This window comes from Choristoneura fumiferana, chromosome 12 (assembly GCF_025370935.1).
Source record: "Choristoneura fumiferana chromosome 12, NRCan_CFum_1, whole genome shotgun sequence".
In the NCBI taxonomy this organism is placed as follows: Eukaryota; Metazoa; Arthropoda; class Insecta; order Lepidoptera; family Tortricidae; genus Choristoneura; species Choristoneura fumiferana.
Window position 1 is genome coordinate 4,113,346 of NC_133483.1, and position 22,571 is coordinate 4,135,916.

The 22,571-nt window shown below is 37.7% G+C and overlaps 1 protein-coding gene and 1 pseudogene across 2 annotated transcripts in view; both read left to right on the forward strand.

The window, feature by feature from the left end:
- Window positions 1–22,571, forward strand: part of heph (polypyrimidine tract-binding protein 1 heph) — a 458,299-nt gene that overhangs the window by 22,535 nt on the left and 413,193 nt on the right. The gene's annotated exons all lie outside the window — the stretch shown is intronic.
- Window positions 14,285–17,603, forward strand: LOC141433660 (uncharacterized; annotated as a pseudogene).

Genomic DNA, 22,571 nt, shown 5'->3' on the forward strand with positions numbered 1-22,571 from the left:
ACTGCATCTCAATGATAGTCAAGACATGTGTCTGCCAAATTTCAAAACTCTATCTCCGTTTGTTTACGCTGTAAATTGTCTGCCAGTCAATCAGTGAGTCACGTTACTCGTTTATAGAAATGAACGTCTGTAAATTGTCAACTCAGTTATAGCTTTCGAATTACAGGCAGACGGCAGACTGACCAAAAGAGGATGATAGCTCGTCACATAGATGAGACTAATGTATGAGATGAGGTCAATACAAAGTAAAACGTATCAAGTCGAATTAGATAGGCACACGGAAACAACGGCGAGGTTGCCGAAAGAGCCACATACGATATAAAATAAGTCTACATTTTTATATAATTATGCCAGGAATTTTACACATGTGAACGCATATATTGATGATGCTATTGCTTAATGCTGCGACGATGATATCACTCTGCGTGTTCTAACGACATCATCTCAACTCCATGGTCATCTTGTCACGAGCCTCATGGCGTCTTACGGATGAAACAACTTTTATTATCAACTAGTTTAGCCTCTTTTGCTTATTGTCAGCAATTATATGCAAAATCAGCAATGATACACGTATAGATCCTACTAACCCATACTAATATTAAAAATGCGAAAGTGTGTATGTATGATCGACGTGATTTTTGGCATAGAGATAGCTTATGGGCCCGAGAGTGACATAGGCTACATTTTATCCCGGAAAATGCACAGTTCCCGAGGGAACAGCGCGCGATAACCGAATACCACGCGGGCGGAGCCGCGGGCAAAAGCTAGTACCTATTATAAATGCGAGAGTTTGTGCGTGTGTGTGTATGTATGTTTGTTACTCCTTCACACTAAAACGGCTGGACGTATTTGGATGAAATTTGGTACGTAGATAGCTGGACATCTGGAATAACATATAGGCTACTTTTTATCCCGATATTCCCACGAGATAGGGTTTAAATCTCGAAATATCAACCGTTGGGCTTAGTCACAAAATTTTGCATAGTGGCTTTTAATACAATGTCAATGAAAACCACGACGTAATTTTCGGCAATTCCCACGGTAATTTTGTAAAATCCCGGAATTCCAATTCAACTGCTGTATCTAATGATTCACGCGCGCGAAGCCGCGGGTAAACTCAAGTATCAGATAAATATCAAGTGGTGTGGATTCGGTTTCTAAGTATTTCTCTCAGCTTTTATACTTTTCAGCTTTTCTATTCCTGAAGAGAAGGACAAACTTTGGCTTAGTGATAGTTCGTAATTCGGTGATATTACTTTATTATCTTACACAGACCTCACTATGAGGAAATGCAAGCCATAAAATCAATGACAGTTATCAGTTTTGATGCTTGCAAGTGGATTGGCAGCGATTTAATTGCTTGCATTTCACAGTTGTAAGCTCAGCGTAAGATTATAACGCGGTATCACCGAATTACCAAGTAGGTATCATCGATAAGCTACCGTTCGCCCTATCTATTAACATTAAGTTATCACCTCATCTGACTAATTCTAAAACACCGACCTGTATCGACTAACTTCGTGTAAGATATCTAACGTAATCGATACCCCATTTAGGGGATGCGCGGCAAACTTTTCTTGGGAATTTGTCCCGGAATTTTCTCGAAACATTCCAGTAGGGAGCCTAAGTTCCACTCCAGTAGAAACTAAGACGTTAAATCCTAGTTACGAGTACCTATTGAGCCTTTGCTCACTTCGTTAATGGATACAAATTGTCGACTAAATTGCTACAGCGAATAAACACTTGTGAAGCCGACGCCAACGACGATCATAGCGCGACGAATCTACTCGCATGTTTTTGAATCCTGCTACACGACATTGACACCAATTGACCTAGTCCAAACTAAGCAAAGCTTGTACTATGGACACTAGGCAACGAATAAACATACTTATATAGATAAATACATACTTAAATACATATTAAACATCCAAGACCCGAGAACAAACATTCGTATTATTCATACAAATATCTGGCCCGGCCGGGATTCAAACCGGGACCTCAAGCTTCGTAGCCAGGTTCTCTAACCACTAAGCCATCCGGTCGTCAAATTTAAAGCTATACTTATTTACATAATTTTTCTAAAATGCACTTGTAAATTAAAGTAGAACTGTTCTCGAACTGATTGGATGATTAATAAGTAGTAAGAAAATAAAGAATAAAAAGACACTATTACGTATGTTATAGTTATTTATTTCTGTAAAAACTTTACAATTTATACGTAAGTTATGCACACAAGTGTAAAACGGGATATATTCTTGATCATGTGATGGAATTGTGGGTGGGGTTAATATTTTCGGCCCACCTACGCCCTACTTCATTCATAGTTAGATCATAATATTCAAGCCAAGTCTCGAGAACCTAAGAATGAACATGAACATGGAACACTCAAACTGTCTGGGAATGCCTCATTGAGAAGCAAAGCACACATAACGTTCCACATCCACACACGTATATATTTCTTAATATTTGCTTGTAAGTGTAAATTATTTTGAAGAAATTGCATTGTACGTAAACTGAAATTTCAATGTTAGGTATTTTCATTTCTTTATTTTGTTTGTGATAGCAGCGTTTTCTAGGTAAATCCTACATCCTATACTGCGCTCGCCAAGCCACTTGCCAAGCGTGGCAAGTATTGGCAACCCCCGGTCCCCGCCCCTCATGAGGCCGCTTCAAACCATAACAACTGTAGGTATTATGGGGGGAGCCTTGCCTAGCCAGTGGATGTTTTACGGCTGATATGATGTTGCTGATGATGACGATTTTATTCGAATTTGTCAAGCGCCAGAAGCCGATAATCAATCTCCTGATTGATTGGTAGAAATTGTTACAATTCAGTGATTACATAATTTGTACTTGACTAAACCTTTATTATTTCATCTTTTGTAAAATAAATTTCTAGAGAAAAATGAGCCCTCGTCGCTGTAGGCTGAAAGCCTTATTATGCAGAAACTTAATCTTCTTACTAATTTAATTAAACTCAGGTATCCAAGGAGAGTGGGGAAATTGATAAATGAATTTCCAGATGGGAATAGCGAAGATTGTAATTAACTCAGAAATATTGATGGTTATCATCATCATCATATCAGCCGTAGGACGTCCACTGCTGGACATAAGCCTCCTCCATAGAACTCCAGCTGCTTCGATTGGAAGCGGCCTGCATCCACCAGGTCACCAGTAACCAGGTCTTCGTCCATTACGTTGGTGTACTTCCTACGCTGCGCTTGCTGATCCGCGGTCTCCATCGAGAACTTTTCGGTTCTCCGTTAAGATTGTAAACAACTCAGAAATATTGATGGTACCCAGTATTGATAAATGATGATTTTTTCAGCCCTAACGGTACACTTAGAGTTTTGTTTGTATGCCACCAGGATATTGTCTGGTATAAAAAAAATCTAAAAACCCGAATGCTTTTAAAACTAAAAGGATGAAAATAAGTCTAGTGGTCTAGAACTCTGTCAAGAAGCTCATTTAAGGTTCAACAGTCGGGACCCATTACCAAGATTTTTTGAGCTGGTTACGATTTGAATGGGTCCCGACTGTTGAACCTTAAATGAGCTTCTTGACAGAGTTCTAGACCACGAATTATTTTCTTTCTTTCAGTTTTTAAGGTTTTTGATTTTTTAAATTTAATGTTTTTTATTTTATACTTTTTTGATATTTCTGTGAAAATAGTAGATTAAAAGTATTATAACCCATATATATTTAGAATGTGCTAATTATTAGCTTTCATTTAATTCCCATATTATTACAATACAAAATATATTTTTTTATTCCTTCGCGCTATTTTTTTTCGCAGACGCCATATTGAAATATTATGTACCCTATGTCACTCCGACAGTTATGACGAATCCAATGATACCTCATATGTTACAATCCGTCCAGCCGTTTAGGCTGCAGCGAGGACCAAAGAAATGGACATATACCCACATACATACATACATACGCTCGAAAAACATAACCCTCCTTCGGGCAGTCGGGTAAAAATTAATGACTTTTCAATGACCACATGAAAACAAGATTGGTTTTTTGGAAACTTTTTGTATTTTTTATTTCAATTCAAATTTTTTGTTACTTTTACGGTCATCCCGTAAAACCTATATCGAAAATACAAACTGAAATATAGATGCACAGAAAAACCAGAAAATAAGACCAGCGCTGGGAATCGAACCCAGGTCCAGGTGCTGGTCTTATTTTTCTGGTTTTATATTTCAGTTTGTATTTTCTTTACACATGAAAACAGGTATGCAATATGAAAATTGATATTCGACATAAGTCACCAGCTAGAGGCTAAAGTGGAAGCAGAATAAAATTATTTTGGATGCAGCGGAAACACTCAGTGATCACATTTAGGTGTCGGCCTATTTCCATACGTCGAAGAGGGTCCTCCAAATTTTCCATACAATTTTCCGTGTCAATTTTGTAACGACCCATATAAACTGTATAAAAAATATTCCAAAACTGGCTTCAAATCGATAGTGCTAATGATTTTGAGTAAGATATCAAAATTATCTAATTCAGAAAAAAAAGTAAAATACTCACTTAAAATGAAAATTCCAGAAAACAAATGACAGCGTGAACTAACAAAATTGGTTAGAACACATGAAAAATAACTGAACAAGTGACTTAGTGCATCGATTCAGTGATCAGAGAAGCGTGCGGTTGCCACATCCGCCCTATTCCTGTCAACCGGTATACCATATTTGTTGTTCAATCTAACATAATATCGTTCCGCTATTATAACAGATTGGATGAATACGTGATATTCAGTTGTGTATAAGTCCCCTACAATACCTACATATTGTTTCGGCTTTGATAGTACGCATGAGCCTAACAAACTAATTGAAGCCCATTTCTATTAGATAAGTAAAAGCGTAGCGTAAGTCAAATATAGATATTGTGATAAATTATACCTTCAGCCATATTGGCCGTACAGTGGTGAAAATACAAAGAAAGAAACACAATAAAAAAGTGCGTTTCTCGCGTAAAAATATTACTGTGGCTGGTTTGACGTTTGATTTATATTGAGCTGTTTTTTCACAAAAACATAAGGATCCGGGTTCATACGCCTCGCACTAAAGACAAGCTAATATTTGCACTAAATTGAGACATAAATCAACATTTTATATAAATAAAAGCACATTATGGTTTACTGCTGTAAGATTGTTCGTGAAACAAATCGATCTTAAGTTAGCATTAGTATTCTGTATTTTACTCTTACCTAAGCTACAATTTCATTTAAGGTAACTTTCATTAAAAAGAAATAACGAAGTAAAAAAAATGTGGAGACTGCGTAAAAAAAATAGAAAACAATCTTGGTAGTCTAGAAACGCTGTTAAATAATATTAAACAAATATTCACCATTGAAATAACTTCATGATGATGTTTACATCACACGTGAAGTTGTCGTACAAAATACATATACAAAATTAAAAACAATTTATCGAAAATCCATACTATACTAATATTATAAATGCGAAAGTGTGTTTGTATGTTTGTGTGTTTGTCCGTCTTTCAAGCCGTAACGGAGCGACGGATCGACGTGATTTTTGGCATAGAGATAGTTTATGGGCCAGAGAGCACAGAATATATAATAGTACTAACGTACGAGAGTGGCATAGGCTACTTTTTATCCCGGAAAAATGCACAGTTCCCGAGGGAACAGCGCGCGATAACCAAATACCACGCGGGCGGAGCCGCGGGCAAAAGCTAGTAAATAATAAAAAATATCAAAATTAAATTCATACAGTCCATGTAAAAAACAACAAGTGTCTTTAAGGTACGAGTATCTCCAAATGGTTCGTAAGCTTTTAAGGAATACAAAGTTATACAAACCCATACTTTTCTTCTCACTTGGTCCTAGACACAGAGGCTGTATCAAGATTGCAACTGGCAAGTCTCCATGAAGGCCTCGAAGCGAGCCGGCGAAGCGTCAGCCTGTGCGAAATATACCACACGACACATATCAACATATTGCGATGCAGACGACCAGACGTTTTATTATACATGTACAAAATGTTATATAGCTAATTCGGGACATTGCAACATATAGTTGAATTATTATTAAAAACTATCCTAAGAGATATGATCAAAATTGAATAGGCATATGGGCATTTCTATCTACCGTTGTAACTACCCGAAGTTTATCTCTCCGATTTCAACCAAATTGGAAGGTAGACTCAGACCATGATTCCGTGCTGTAATAACAGGGTCTCCAGATGTGTCCCCAAAATATTGTATGGATGTGTCCATTTTGTTACGAATTTTTCTTAATAATTTTATTAAGAAAAATTCGGAACTCAGATTCGCTTGAAATTAAGTTCTCTGGCTTAAAATACAAAAATTATACTGCCAATAGCTTGTATGAATAAAGAAATGATTTTGACTAAGTGTAATTTGTTTGTCTAAGTACATTATTAAAACTTATTATCCTTTCATTTGTTTGTGGTTTAGTACTAAATAAGTTCTTAGTTTTAAAAGGAATTACATTATTAGTTGTAATGGAATCACTACAATCTTTCGCTTACACCAAAATGGATAAAATGTCTTTTTATTTTTATCTGTTCTCAATCATCACTTGTTTCTTAAAGTTACGGTGCTAAGGAACATTTTTATGCTTTTAATACTTACAAAGGATAAATCTAAAATTATGTAGGTAATAACTTTTATTATCACTTTAGTGACACGACATACATAAAAATAAAAGCCAACAGCACGTGTTACTGCTTATAATATTCGCATCTTTTAAAAGTTTACAATTGACAAGATTTCATATTTCTAAGACTATAATTCAATTCGTTCTCTGTATTCTGTTTGGAAAGAGAAAGACGCTGATATTTTTAAAATTTCGCTACAATTATTTATTAATTTATTACATATTTTTTAAGATGCGCTTATTCTAAAAGGGCATAACTCCAAAACTACCACACAATAGATCCACTACCTTTGTCTAGTCTATTAAAAAAAATCACGTAAATCTGACGTAGACGTTGTCAAAATTATGACAGCTCCTTTTTCTGTTGAAAAAGGCAAAGGAAACATATCTATTCTGTGGTAGTTTTGGCACATTCAGATATATTTTTTAAATTTTTTGTATTTTTTTAAACATGGGTAAATAAATTATAATAAATATTTTCCCATGTTCAGGACCCAAAACTCTTGCGATTCCTGTAGTCATTTAAAGGTGTTAACAAAATGAAAGCTTGTCAATAACAATAACTAAAATTGAGAATTCCCGCCGCCCCAGGTTGGCGTCTATTTCACTTAAGAATCAGGGATAGATTAAATATCAACGGTCCTGGAAATGTACATATCTCCGAGGTGATCACGAAAAATGGTTTCTTTATCTACATCGTCCAGCTGTTATAGTCGTATTTGAATACAAAAATAAATCTCGGCAGTCGTGTTACAACTGATGAGCTGTTCCTATTAGGTACTAAAGTAACTAACCTTTATAATATAACACATACTATTTCCTTTGTGTTGTGTTGTACTAATATATATATTTTTACTGGTTGTTGCCCGTGTACGAGTATGTGTGTGTAATTTTCTTTTTGTAATGGAGCTTTTCCCACTTAGTCGTTTCGTTTTGTATGATTGAACTTTCCTGAACTCCGTTCTTGGTAAACAATATAAATTCTTACTTACGCCACGTCAAAACTCATGTGGCGCTTTTTTACCCCAAATTTATTAGCCCTTCACAGACCAAAGTCAAGTTTGAGCCTAAATTCCAGGTCCTGACCTACGACGCGAATAAGGCGCGTGCGCAAGCGTTGAAGCTGTCACTCGACGGCCTTGTAGACCCTTACACTCGAATTATCGTCTCACTCAAGTGATCTTTACTTTTGTGAGCAAAAATATCAAAAGAAAACTGCGTCGGTACTTAAAAGTAACAACGGACAGTTGAACTCGCACACAAGAGGTCTCTTATCACAGTAATTAAAACTAAATTTCACACAGGTCCACTTCTAAATTGGCTGGATTCATTATATTTTAATGGCACACAAAAGCGATAACAATGATTGGATTCAGGGGAGTAGAAACCATAAAATTGAAATCAATTTTGCTGTAATGGTTATGGGTAGGTGCATAAAACACGTATTGGTAGGCACGGCCAACCTTTATGTCACAGACAGCTCAAGAACGAAAAAGCAATATAGGACAATTTTATTCAGGGAACTAAAATTTGCATGAACACAATTTATTAAGAAAATCAAAGTTAAATGTAATAAATGTACAAACTGTATTGGAACGTAATTAAAAAAAAGTTATTATTATGTGTTGGCAACACTGCCCTTGGCCTCCGGCCTCTGACCTAGCCGGTCGTATTAATATTAACTCTAAAAGACTGTACCTAACTAATTTACATTAAATAAGCCACTGAAGACCATCTCAAGACTATTTACTCGTATATAACAATAATACACAAACTATGTACTAACTATTTAATACACTGTACTAAGTAGAGGTATAGTGAAAAAAAAACACCCGATGCGAATCGGATTCAGGCCAAGTTTCCGTACTTTGTAAGGTGTCTGTGGATATCTAGTGTCCGCAGAATTAAATTAATTACCTACCTACTAATAGACAAAGACATTAAAACCAAAAATAGAGGAAAAACAATAGCGAAAATTTAGTGCATATAATAGAGTAACTGACAAATCATTAATATGTTGAGGAATTGAAAAGCCCATTACCATACTTAATTGGGTGCTTTCTCTTTGGAGGGAGGTTACGGAAAACAAAATACCTATTGCTTAATTAATTGGACATGAATTTGTTCAATACATTAAATAAATAAATAAATAAAATATTTTATTTCCTTTTGTAAGTAGGTTTATAAATGACAGTTTCCGGGACCTCTCTTTAGGCTTACCTACACCGTGCCTGTGTTAGGACGTCCCGCTCTTCCTTTGCTTGGGTGACAGGTTCTTGTAGGAATCCAGAGGTGTCCAGTGTGTCAGCCAGGTTCATTACATAACATAAGAAATCTTAAATCTAAAAACTTATCACGTAGTAGTAGTAAAAGTAACACAATACACATTTAAGTCTTTTTTGTAGGTAGGTAAGTAGAAAATAAGTGATGTCCGTGTGTGTGTGTGTGTGTGCATGGATTTTTCAGTTAGCCCTACGGTGTAACCTTGAGATCGGAAGATGCGTCAACATCTTCCACTAAGTGAAGTAGGATAAATAAATAAAAATAAATAATGAGTACTAAAATTATACTTATACATATCTATTGTTCGTCATCGTTCTAGAAGTTGAATAAGAATAAGAAATAAATAAATATTGAAGGGGAATTAGAAAGTAACAAAATATATGTTCTCAAATTCTCAGAGATCAATTTACGACTTCTTATGACAGTGTAAGATTTCAATAAACCGAATATATTTACATCCTGCGTTGCCATATGATCACAATTTTGGGATTTGTAAAAAAACATCTTTCATTTTAGACCGCATCAGTATTGATATAGAAGTTACTATTGCCTGGTATCACCAGATGGATTCCCCTTTATTTCTACGGATTCTTCTCAATCTGATATTCATCCTTATTCATTGCGCCAAAAGGTTCCTTATCTTGAGCTGCAAAGTAATATATTCAGTTCACAAAATGAATTGCGAGCGTTAGTAACTCCGAGTGAGCCTGCGAACATATTCGCAGGGATCTGTTGCGTCTCTCTTCTCTATATTATTTACTAGGCGATTTTAGATTTTATTCGAGCTTGTTTTAAGATTCTATTTAGTTTTACAGAGAAGCGAGTTTCTTAGGCGCGTATCGAATCGTTTTATACGTTGCATATCTGTTGTTGGTTGCGGGTTGCGGCTGTCGAGTTCAGTACATATTGGACCGCTTTGCAATTTGTTTAGCACTCATTAGAAGGAAATTCCTATAGCGTCTGCAATTTACTCAGCGTTAGCATGTTTGTACAGCGTGAAGTTTGTTTTTAGCATTTTATTTGCAACACTAGTCTTTAACCGTGGCTTCACTCATGACTATAAAATCTGGCAGTTGGGAATTTACAAACCAAATTACATCGATTTACGTTGTATGAAAAACACCCGTGCTAAATCTCATGCCTCAACCGCCAAAATGTTTTCTTCTTCGTTGTACTTTAAGAGCTACCTTCATACTAAACCAAAAATTTCAAGTTTCTAGGACCAGAAGTACCTACTCTATAGGTTTTAATTCCCCAGGAATTTGTATGTAAACCCCTTTTTAATAACTGTATCTTTAGAGATTACGTTGACATAGAAGTTTGATCTTGAATCTTAAGAGCTTGATTTGATTTTTTACTGCTCCAAGGGGTAGGTAATAAATCTGATCCTGAGAAAACGGGTCTTGACACACAGACAGATGGACGGACGGACAAATGGATCATATTTGTCAACTGGTTTCCATTTTTGTCAACTTAGATCTTAAAAACGGAATTTAAAAAACGGATCAATAATATTTTACCTCATAGTTAATATTTTAAATTTATTTCCTTGCAAGCTGCCAATCGGGCAAAAAACCGTTATACATTTTGTAGAAATAAAGTTCCACAGTATTTTTAATTGGTGCCTTGTCAGAGTGTAATGAGGTGTAACTAGCTATATCCATAGACGTTGGCACCGAGCTTCGGTTGGTGTCGTGCAATTAACGTCTCAGGACGAGCGCTCGGGTCATTGTGACGTCACACCACTCCGTGGATAAGAAGGGACATACAGAACTCTGGCTGCTCAGAAAGGGAATTTAAAATACGGCGTTTGTAGGCTCCCCAGATTTTTAGGCTTTATTTCTCTTGCAATGCTTGTATGTTTTAGTTTTAGTTTGAAAGTAAATGGTGTTTAAATCTTGTAAGTTGAATTTCATTCTTCTCTACTTATCGGATTTACTTGAGGTACGAATTTGTGGTTCAGATGACAACTTAAGAACAGTCAATAAAAGGTACCTACTCTCAGTAAAAAAAAAGATTGCTTTAAAAACAACAATAAACAACGACTTTGAAAGAAAAGATATTCGAATATGTATGGCTAAACTGTAAATGGGAGTCAAATATACCGCGTCATGTTCTTGAACAACAAATACCAGAACAGTAAACAAGGAATGGAAATAATATTAAAAATAGACACGCCTTTAGTTGTCAAATGGCTTATGAACCGCGGCATCACATTCTTAAACAGTTAATTTTGCAAGTGTCGCAGCAAATAATGAGCAATTTGCCGTCTCATCAGAGGCGTAATGTCGCAAATGGCGACGCAAACCTCTTGCGACAAACGCCGTCTCGCAAACCACACAACAAAATGAACCTCTTGCCAAACAAACCTTAAAATGAAAATATCTTCAAAAGCAACGCAAACGCAATTTGAATGAGAAATGTTTCCTCGAGGTTGTTAGCAGTGTTACCTCTATTTTATCGGCCCAACGGATTTCTTACGTTCTTAGAATGTACCTATTACGAAGCGGTGAAAATTCATAGGCATCTAGAGAATTGCCGGCCGCGAGTCAGTATCCATAACCGCCTTTAAAATATAGATAGACGAATTTTGAATACCGACCAATGGACTTACCGAAATTGTTTCGTTATGGTATTGGGTTGTGAATGTGGAAAATTTAATTATCATTCTACCTAGGAAACCGAAGTCATTGTTATTCAAGAGACGTTCGCTTGGCGACCGGTGACGTAAGTTGCGAGTGTATTGACACGAAAAATGTTTGCCTATTGGTAAACCTCACTATTAAACAGAGTTATTATAATTAAAGCCATTGATTGTCGGATTTACACATTTATGATGTCTAAGTTGTCAATAGGGTATAAACATAAGTGGATTAAGCCTTATTTTTCGCGAAATGAGCTTCACAACTGAGCCTTCAGATGTTGGTGGCATTGTTTTCAACGGCAGGATTTGAGGGGAACCGTGAAATCCCCGCTAGAAACATGCAGATGTCACCCATTTGTTATTCAAATTCCCTCAGACATCGCGTCTGAAACGCACCCTGACATTTCGATGAATATGTAAAAACGATTATGGAAAACTTTTGAATTATACTACAAAGTACTCTTCATGAATGATAATGATCTATTACGCTACACATTTAATTGTGCGGGTCATTAATTTTTTTTTCATGTTCGGCCGAAATTTTATTACAAGTGTCCAATTATATGACTTAACTTTAAAAAATAAAAGAATAAAATACAATTCTACGCCAATTTCGTGTAGGAAGTATTACGTAACAAGACACACCAAAGTTATGTGTAAAAGCTTAGTGTTCTAGAACACAAGTAGTACTTAATCTGGAAAATTATCTCGCTAATCCTAGGCACTAAGCATAATGTCAATCAGTACCTTGCTTTGTTACGGATACGGAGCAAGCCGTAAAACTCATTTTTTCTTACTAATCCTTTTAAAAAAGGGAATCCAAAATAACCTCATTTACTTGGCTAAAATTTACTTACGCAAATAAAAAAGATTTACTTTTAATTAAAGTACAGGGGTTTCCTGGTTGTCGCTAGCTCCCTGCGTTGATAGCATTTATTTGTTCAACCTGACAGATGGACGGACGCATTGACGAAGGTCTCACTGCTGTTTAGATGTAAATACAAAGTATTTGCGTACTCAACATGCTATTGGCCTACTTAGCGGATATGTATTAACTTTTTTATAGAGCCCTTAGCATTTCCGTATCAAATACAAGAATTATTGCCAATATGAGTTACTGTTACCTACTAGAAGCACAGCCAAGGGGCTATAGTGTCCCAAAAAATTTCGTATTATGTACTGAATCAATCAAGTTTAGGTATATTTTAGGCTGCTGCCGCTATAATTTTTCTTGTAAATTTTATATGTTTACTACCATCCCGAATTTTTTCAAATTTTTTCCGCCTAACAGTTTAGATTTTAGAGGGGGAGGGACGCTCGATTTCAATGAAAATTTGCACTTTAAAGTTGAATATTTCGCAATAAGATCACTGAATAGAAAAATTGTCTTAGCAACCCCCCAATGGTTTTAAAAGGCCTATCTAATGATACCCCACAATATAGGGCTAGTCGAGAAAAAAAAATCACCCCCACTTTACGTCTATGGTCCCTAAAAAAAAATTATTTTACTTTTTTTTATTGTACCTTGTACCACTTTGTCGGCGTGACTGATATGTATACTCATGTCAAATTACAGCTTTCTAGTACTAACGGTCTCTGAGCTTACCCGCGGACAGACAGACAGACATGGCGAAACTATAACGGTTTCTAGTTGACTACGGAACCCTAAAAATGTAACCAGTTCCGTGTGAGACACGCCGAGTGACACTTTTTAGCGCAGCGCGACTTCACGGACTCCCCCATGCTGAACTTTGATGCGCTTCATCTTTGTATTTTTATTTACTTCATTATTGTTTGATTGACAAACGAAAAAAATACGTGTTCAATTTTTTCTGTAATACTGTTGGATTAAATTGAATTTTTTTTCACCCAAGAAACTACCCAATCCTTTCATTGTTTGTTTGTTTATACTCTTTATTGTACAAAAAGGAAAAACAAAAAGGTTACATAAATAAAAGTAAAGTGTTAAGTACAAAGGCGGACTTATTGTAATCGAGACTTTAACTTGAAAGTGTATGAGACATTTTTTGTGTCAAAAACTTACAATAGAGGGTCTATTGGCTAGTCATAAAGTACAATGGCATTTTTTTGGCGTTGATTTTTTTCAATATTCTTCAATAGATTCTCAATGAGAGCTCAAAACGGTCAAAAAGCAGAGCCAAACGTCCAAATTGGCAATCTGTATTCTTTTTTCAATTCGTAGAAGGCCAGTGGCATCCACGTTAATGGAAAACAATCGTGTTTTATTGTGCTCGTAAGGTTTGATAGGCATATAAAAGTGCTCACCTTAAGGGAAGGGTCTATGCGTTGACGATAATGTCGGAGTTTGTGCTTAAAGATATACCCCTTTTAGTGCCCTAAATATAAACTAAGGAGGCTTTCTTTAAATCATTTAGTGCTTATAAGTTCTTTTTTGGGATAAAGTAACTGCTATCAGATTTTATCGCGTATGACTCGTTCCGTCTGAACGTTTCAAGGTCTTTGCTGATCTTATGGCAATGGTAGATGCGATAAAATATTTACTATATCATTGGAAATATCCAGTGTGCTATAAGTCGCTTCACTGTAAATTGAAGTGCTAAGGAATGGAATATGCTGTCGTCTGTTTTTTTTGGATAAAAACAATTTCGGGTTGTCAACACCAAAATAAATAGTTTGTTACCGAGTAAGCTACATTTTCGGTCTTATCTTACACTTGGCATGGGATGGCGGGCTTACCACTGGTCAGTTTGATATAAAAAATTGCACTTTGTTATCTTTGAACTCTTGTTTTGTACCTGACGAATCTTATTATGGATGAATACTAATTATATTTTTTTGTTCAGTGCTGTGGATTTGATTTACTTTGTCTTTATGCGAGTGTGCGAGTTTTTTTTATGTAATCGTCCATTTTATTTTATATTTCAATCAAGTTATTTTTCAGGTGGAAGGACCTTGTGCAAGGTCTTGCTCGCTAATCCTGCCGTGAAGCAGCAGTGCTTGCACTGTTGTGTTTCGGCGTGGAGAGTAAGACAGCCGGTGAAATTACTGGCACTTGAGGTATCCCATCTTAGGCCTCTAGGTTGGCAACGCATCTGCAATACCCCTGGTGTTGCAGATGTTTATGGGCGGTGGTGATCTCTTACCACCAGGAGACCCACTTGCTCGTTTGCCATCCAGTAGAATAAAAAAAAAAATTGCTTCAATTAGGTACTCGATAAAACCTTGAGCTACACACAGAACATTCGCCGCTTTTACGTAACCAAGTAAAATCTCAAATTTAAAAGATGATATTGACTGGTTTATCTTCGTAAACAATGTTATCAGACACTTATTCGTTATTTAATCTATAATTGAATTGTGTTAAATAAAATACCCACAGTAGGTATCATAAAGTAAAATTAAGAAGCCGTATCAGAAAACGTTGCTCAAACTTTATTATATTTCCAGTATCGCTAACGCGGTAGGTACCGGAGTTTAAGAAACTTTGAGGGTCAAGGACCGAACTGAAAACGTTCCCGGAAAGTTGAGATTCGGCGGATGTAATCATATTCAGTAACTTCACATGAAATGTGTTTGGAGTCGCATGAAAACAGAGTCGAGTTTTAACTGCCTTCAGTATAGAAGATGAGATTTTCAAGTTTATTCAAAATTCGTATGACATTTCTGAAAGTTAACTGATAACTTTAGGCACCATCATTTCTTTATTAATAACTTTGGCGTTAAAAAGTAATAATTAGGTAGACGTTAAAAAAAAGGTTGATGTAATTGGGTTTTGTGTTGATGGGTTGAGTGAGTATAAACCATTCTCTTAAAAGTTGTACCCTTACTTTATTTCTGGGATTTTGAAATTTTTATGTTATATCTACTCGTCGATTTTAATAGGTGAAAAAAAAGTGTCCAAAAGTTTTGTATTCCATTCTGTTACCTTTCCCATATACACTTGTATGAGAGTAACGGAACGGAATAAAAAAAAACAAATTTATAAAATATAAAAATTTAAAAATCCCAGAAAAAAAGTTTGGGTACAACTTATAAGGGAATGGCCCACTGTACATTTTAAAATTAGCGTATTGTTATAATCTCGTATCGTATTCTACAAAAGTGCAAGATACGAGCACCAATAACAACTCGATTCCTACAGAGTTATCTAAAAATTACTATCACGCGATCCTTCGTATTCACAGGCGAGGCTGCCGGTGCCGTTGTGGTGAAGGTTGACATTAAAAATGCGTTTAACAGTGTTGAGAGGGATGTAATATTGAAGGAAGTACTAAATAAAGTCCCTTCACTATACCCCTTTCTGCACCAATGCTACCACAAGACAAGTCACCTTTATTTCAACGGTAGTTTGGTGTCCTCGCAGGTGGGTGCGCAGCAGGGGGATCCGTTGGGGCCGTTGGTGTTTTGCCTCGCGATTCACGGAATCGTCACAGATTTGGCCTCACCATTGAACGTTTGGTACCTGGATGATGGCACAATAGGCGGGATCCTGAGGTGGTGTTGGCCGACTTAGAGAAGCTTGTGCCTGCTTTAAGGGAGATAGGGTTGGAGATTAATTCGGGTAAGTGTGAGCTGTACGCATGCGGGCGTTGAGCGAGGGATCTCTGGAGAGCTTTCAATCTTTGATCCCGGGGATAAAGATTTTTAATAAGGCAGAGTTGAACTTGCTTGGTGCGCCGATTTTTCCCGAAGGAGTTACTTCGGCCCTTGAAGCCAAGAGGCAGGCACTAGTTTTGGCCCAAAGGCACCTTACACAGTTATCTGCGCATGTCGCTTTGACTCTGTTGAGGAATTGCTTTTCCATGCCTCGGATGGTGTATTTGTTGAGAACGGCTCCTACTTGGCTGTTTGAGGATGAGGTTAAGCAGCTCGACGATACCATTAGGGGCGCTTTGGAAGGCGTCATTAATGTCCATCTAGATGATCCTCAATGGTGTCAGGCGGCCCTTCCTGTGAGGTGTGGTGGTTTGGGGTGCGGCGCGTGCACGACGTTGGCCTGATTGCGTTTTTGGCTTCGGCTCATGGGGTGGGGGACCTTGTTGCTCGCATACTTCCGTGTAATGGCGGTGGGGTCCCTTTGCCCTTTGTGCCGGAGGCTCTGGCAGTTTGGTCGTTGTCAGGTGCCGGTGATCGGTGGCCGGTGGATCGTGCTAGACAGAGGCAGTGGGACGACATTGCGTGCGAGCGAATTGGTGGGGAGTTGGTGAGTGGTGCTTCGGTCGCTGATGTTGCACGACTTAAGGCGGTTGTTCGTCCTGAAGCGGGGGCGTGGCTGCATGCTTTACCATCGCCTCAGCTTGGCACCTTGCTGGATAATGATTCCTTGAGGATAGCCGTAGCACTGAGGTTGGGGTGCAAGGTATGCGAGCGGCACCGTTGTGTGTGTGGGGTGATGGTGGAGGAGGATGGCCACCACGGCCTCAGTTGTCAGCGGTGTGCTGGCCGCTTCTCGCGGCATCACTGCATCAACGGCCTCATTGCCGAGCGATGGTGCAAGCGAATGTGCCCTGTGTGTTGGAGCCTCCGGGGTTGAGTCGTAGTGACGGCAAGAGGCCAGATGGGCTTACGTTGGTTCCTTGGCAGAGGGGACGTTGCCTCTTGTGGGATGCGACGTGCGTGAGTACCTTCGCGCCATCTCACTTGGGTTGTACGTCGAGGTCAGCTGGAGCCGCGGCTGAGAATGCCGCGCGATCTAAGCACCTCAAGTACTCAGCTTTGGAGCCAACGTATGACTTCGTGCCTTTTGCGGTCGAGACGGCTGGTCCTTGGGGGGCTGAAGCGAAGTCTTTGGTGTGGGAGCTGGGCCGTAGGCTACGGGACAGGGGTTGCGACCCCCGCTCCGGGTCGTACCTGGTTCAGCAGGTGGCGCTGGCCATACAGCGGGGAAATGCGGCTGGCATTATGGGCACCTTTGAGCCGGGTACGACGCGGAATGGTGGTTTTTAGGTTGTAAGTAGTTTAGGTCTTAGTTTGTAGGTTATATTATAAGTTTAGGTTAATTTTTCTATTATTTGATCTATGTATATTTTGTGTTGTTGACTCTTAAATTATAGTATACAAATAAAAATTACTATTATTGTTATCTAATATCGCAAATTTGAACACTAAATAAAAAATGGTAGAAAAAGAGTATAAAGAAAAACCCCTCCCTTAATAAGTGTTGTGTAGTCCAAAGATGCAGGAGACGCCACTCATCGGAAACCGCCTACTGTGTAATTGTGATGATATACTCAATTGGCAATAGAATAGCTGTATATTTCTGGAGCTTTATAACTAACGCCAATCAAAAACCAACTAAGCAGTAGGATGACATCATCGTTTTAATAAAAAGCTTATTTATAAACAACCACGCAGTGCGGATAGCAAGGTTAATTGGTTTTAGATCATAGATGCAAGTGGAAGTGGCAATGGGCGGGGTACATCGCTCGACGCAATTACTGTTGGTGGAGAAAAATTCTAGAACAGTGACCAAGAACCAAAAGGCGAGGCGTTGTCAGCAGGGCTACTACGAAACTCGAAGTTCGTATCGTACTGTCCCTCTCGCTCTCGTATTAAATAGCATAAGTGTCAAAGGGACCGCACGACACTGACGGGACTGACGATGTTGCGAGTGTTGCGTTGCTAGTGGAAGCAGTTATCGAGTTCTCTTTCATAGTGGCATTCTAAGAGGGGGGGGGGGGGGTCTTTGTTTATGGACGTCTTTCGGCTAATGATGTCGATGATGAGTTCACACTCTTGACCACCGCATAGTTACAGCCTGCCAAAGACTGGAGCGGTGAGACTTTTGTCTACTCATTGCATGTGTTGCCAAGAGATTCTCCGCCGTGTAATGAACTGAGAAAACGCCTTGGAGCCCGATTAAGTAAATTAAAACGATACTACGATAATCTAACTTTATAATTTTTACTCTTCCTGAACTAGAATAGAATTAACTGTTCCTGAGTTAGAATAGAATAGAATTAATTTAAGTATTTGGTGTAAAAAAGTTAGTTAGTTACTTACTTAGCTAATTTTTCTGCTTTCAAAGAATTCTTAAACGTATTTTTGTTTGTCAAGTAAAAATTATTTACATGATTATGCCAATGTTCATGATAGTATCATCCTTATTTAGCTTCAAGTAACGAACAAAGTTAACAAACTGAGTAACAGTGTATCTTACAAATCGATTTCTGCTCACTTAAGGCCTGTTTCTCATTAATAAATATAAGATACCTGTGATGCTGTCCCTATTGTTTTGTTTGAATAAACTGAGATGGCATCACATATATCTGGCACACAAAATTTATCAATGAGAGGTCAAACAGAGACTTTGTTTTATTTAAGTTTGATACATCAAATCATCGACCATGTATCGACCTAGTGGTTAGAGAACCTGACTACAAAGCTTGAGGTCCCAGGTTCGATTCCCGTGTCGGGGCAGATATTTATATGAATAATACGTATGTTTGTTCTCGGGTCTTGGGTGTTTAATATGTATTTAAGTATGTATCTATCTATATAATTATATTTATCCGTTGCTTAGTAAACATAACACAAGCTTTGCTAAGCTTACTTTGAGACTAGGACAATTGATGTGAATTGTCCCGTGATATTTTATGTATTATATTATAGGACTCCGATGGCTGCAATAATCACCGTCAACAATTCGGAAATAAAACGCCCACTTGCCAACACATTCCGTGTTAATTACTTCATCGGTTCATCTCTGAAGGATTGATTTTAATCGTGTCAGAGATTAAAAGTCCTTATCTTTAAAAGGATGGCCGTCACAGTCCTTTTTTCTCGTGCTTTTACATAAAACATTGTTTAGAGCCGACCCAGAGAAGTTTTTAAATAAATCTCCACACGCCGACAGGGGTCCCACCAATCCGTTGTTCTAGCCGTTCATTTCCATTTTGATTAATAAGGCTTTCCAGAATTTTGTTACAAAAACCAAGCTTCATAATATACGCAATGTACTTATTAATTTTCCTAGAAGTGCGCGTGGTTTTGTCCATCATCAATCAAAGAGCTGCAATTGAAACACACTCCAAATTTCTGGTACAGTCAAGGGCAAAGATATCGCCACGGGCAAAGTTGCAAAAATATGTATACACGGCCTTAATGTTAAGTGCATAAAGTCGTGTATACATATTTTTGCAACTTTGACCGTGTCGATATCTTTGCCCTTGACTGTACACAAGTAGGAAGAGAGTTTTAATGAATAAATGAATGAACGAAAGAACTTTCGGAATTTTTTCAAGGGTTTCTAATTAATGTGTCATAGCATTGCGCTTTTTCCTTATTATAATGGCATGGTCTTTTAATTATAATAATTATTTATGTGTTTATTTATCTATACTTTTCGAAGAATTTCACTGTCATAAGTCATAACATACAGCATGTTACCCGTTATTATTAAAAAAAACATATAGTCTAACATGGAACCTCCTCCTTTTTTGAAGTCGGTTGAAACACAGGCCGTCATGTCAGTCAAAATAAATCGACATAAGTAGACTTTAACAGAAGGTCACGCAGCATCATCAATGGGGTGCACTTCAATATTTCTTTATGTTCTTCGAGAACTTAAAGTATCCAAGAAGAAGAAAAAGAAGAGCAATATTGCCCGCGGGATAACTTTCGCCAGTACGTGTGTGCTTATAAAATTGCGTGAAGTGAATATTTTCATTAGGCAACAAAGTGAGAGAAGCCTGGGTTAGATCTGCTTTCGGATGCAACATTTAGCATTTTTGTGTATACATTCAGTGTATAAGCTGTGAGTCATGTAAAAAAAGTTGATCCGGTGAAATCAAGTTGATATGGTGCCGCGCAACTGATATGTTTATTCTTCTGTGCTATTGTATGTTTAATTTAATTTACTGATGGTTAATTTATATTTACCTTTTACTAAGAGCGTTCTACCAGGCCAAAAAGTTTTAATTTAAATCTGAAACTTTCCAGTTAATATCGCGACAAATAAAGCGAAAATTTAAATTTAGGCGGCACTACCTCGCTAGGTCGTCAGGTCGGCCATTACTACACGGAAATAGGCACTTTTACCCTCGTTAGTGACTCGGCTGGCCTCCCACTATCACACTATGCACACGTACACTATATAGTGTACACACTACACTTCGCCATCAGCCTAGCTCTAGAGCATTTTGAATTACGCTCGTGATTTATCTATGAAAATTAGGCATAACTGAAGGTGACTTTGTAATATTTTTTGAGTAGCAGAACCTGTGGTTTAATTTGTTGGTCCTTGCCACGTATTGGGTTTGTTTGTGTGCTGCGACACACACATGCACGCATCGATAATAAACGGCAGTGCGCAATAAGCTCGTCTACGTTTTACTTGTCCCGTATTTACCAGTGGCGACGAGGATGGGATCCGAACCCACGGGTGAGTCCTGTTACAGGGCTCACCCGGTACCTATGTCGGTAAAATTTTACACAAATAAATAAAATAAAATAAATAAACATCACGGGACAATTCACACCAATTGACCTAGTTCCAAAGTAAGCTTAGCAAAGCTTGTGTTATGGGTACTAAGCAACGGATAAATATAATTATATAGATATATACATACTTAAATACATAGTAAACACCCAAGACCCGAGAACAAACATTCGTATTTTTCATACAAATATCTGCCCCGACACGGGAATCGAACCCGGGACCTCAAGCTTCGTAGTCAGGTTCTCTAACTACTAGGCCATCTGGTCGTCTAAACACATAGCAAGACTCTACCTCCAGTGGTTTAGATTATGCGATGTCAGTCAATAATTCAGTATACCACATGCTCTTTTACAGGTATCTGAATGTAAGAGTAGGTGGTAGGTACTGTAATACTGAATCATCAGAACTTTGTAAAATTCTTCTTCCAGAACGCTTTACGGTGGTTCAAGAAACCAAAAAATATTATTTTGGTCTCATTTCATATCTCATTCTAAAAATAAAGAATGTTGCTTAAACAATGTACAAAAGCATCGAATGTTATTATAAAGTGAGTGTTAAAAGTAAACGGCGCCTAAAACCAAGTTATATAAGCATCAACTCATTACAGTAATAACACTGAACAGCGTAAAAAAGTTCAAAAAATATGTTGGCTCGGATGCCAATCTTTTTCAAAGCCACAAATGTGCTTCGCGCGAACCATAGTTGCCTATTCGATACTGTCCCACTTGCACTAAACACACGAATTTAAAATTTACCGCCATGGATATAGGACTCAACACAGTATCGCTGACTTAGGACCTTTGTATAACTTCAAATACTTTTCTTCTTAATTAATGTTCGGTAGAGCACAAAGCTGCGATTGTGTATTTTTTGTGTAATCCGTAGAGTCCGTACGCTTATTGCAGGCATTTAATTTCTGCAGTATTAATTATAAGGGTGCTAGCGATTATGAAGCTTAATTGGTAGCTTTGTTCGGGCTCAGAAAGGCGGAAGGAGATTGAAAGTTTTAAAAATAGCGCTAAATGGTAATAACCGCTCTATTTATCACTGAAAACTCAGGGTAGCTTAGGAATTAACTGGCGAGGATTCCGAGCTCGTTAACGCGGCTGTTTACAGCCAAGGTGACAGCCATTTGCTCTGAAGAAGCTCATGCTTATAACGCAGGCTTTATTAACTAATCTTTAATAAAATTATTCAATTATGCAAGAATTTCTTTAAGTTTTATTCATGAGGCTTACTCAACTAATGTTATATAATCTTTGAACGGACCATAGATGTCGTAAAAGCTCGTTTACTGGTTATATGTTACAAACGGACAAGCTGGGAAAAAACCCAGTAAAGTCAACATTCCAACGCTATTTGACTTGCGTCCCGCCGAAACCGGTCAAAACGAAAACCAAGATGGCCGTCTGGCGGGAAGGTTAAAACGTGGTTGTCATTAGAATACAATCAAGTGAAGAATGTTAATTTTAGTTTTAAATTACATTTTTGTCCTTGGACTAAGCACGCAAACTTTAACCTCGAAATAAAACATGTGGTTTTATTTCATAATGTATTTAGACTCCAAATGC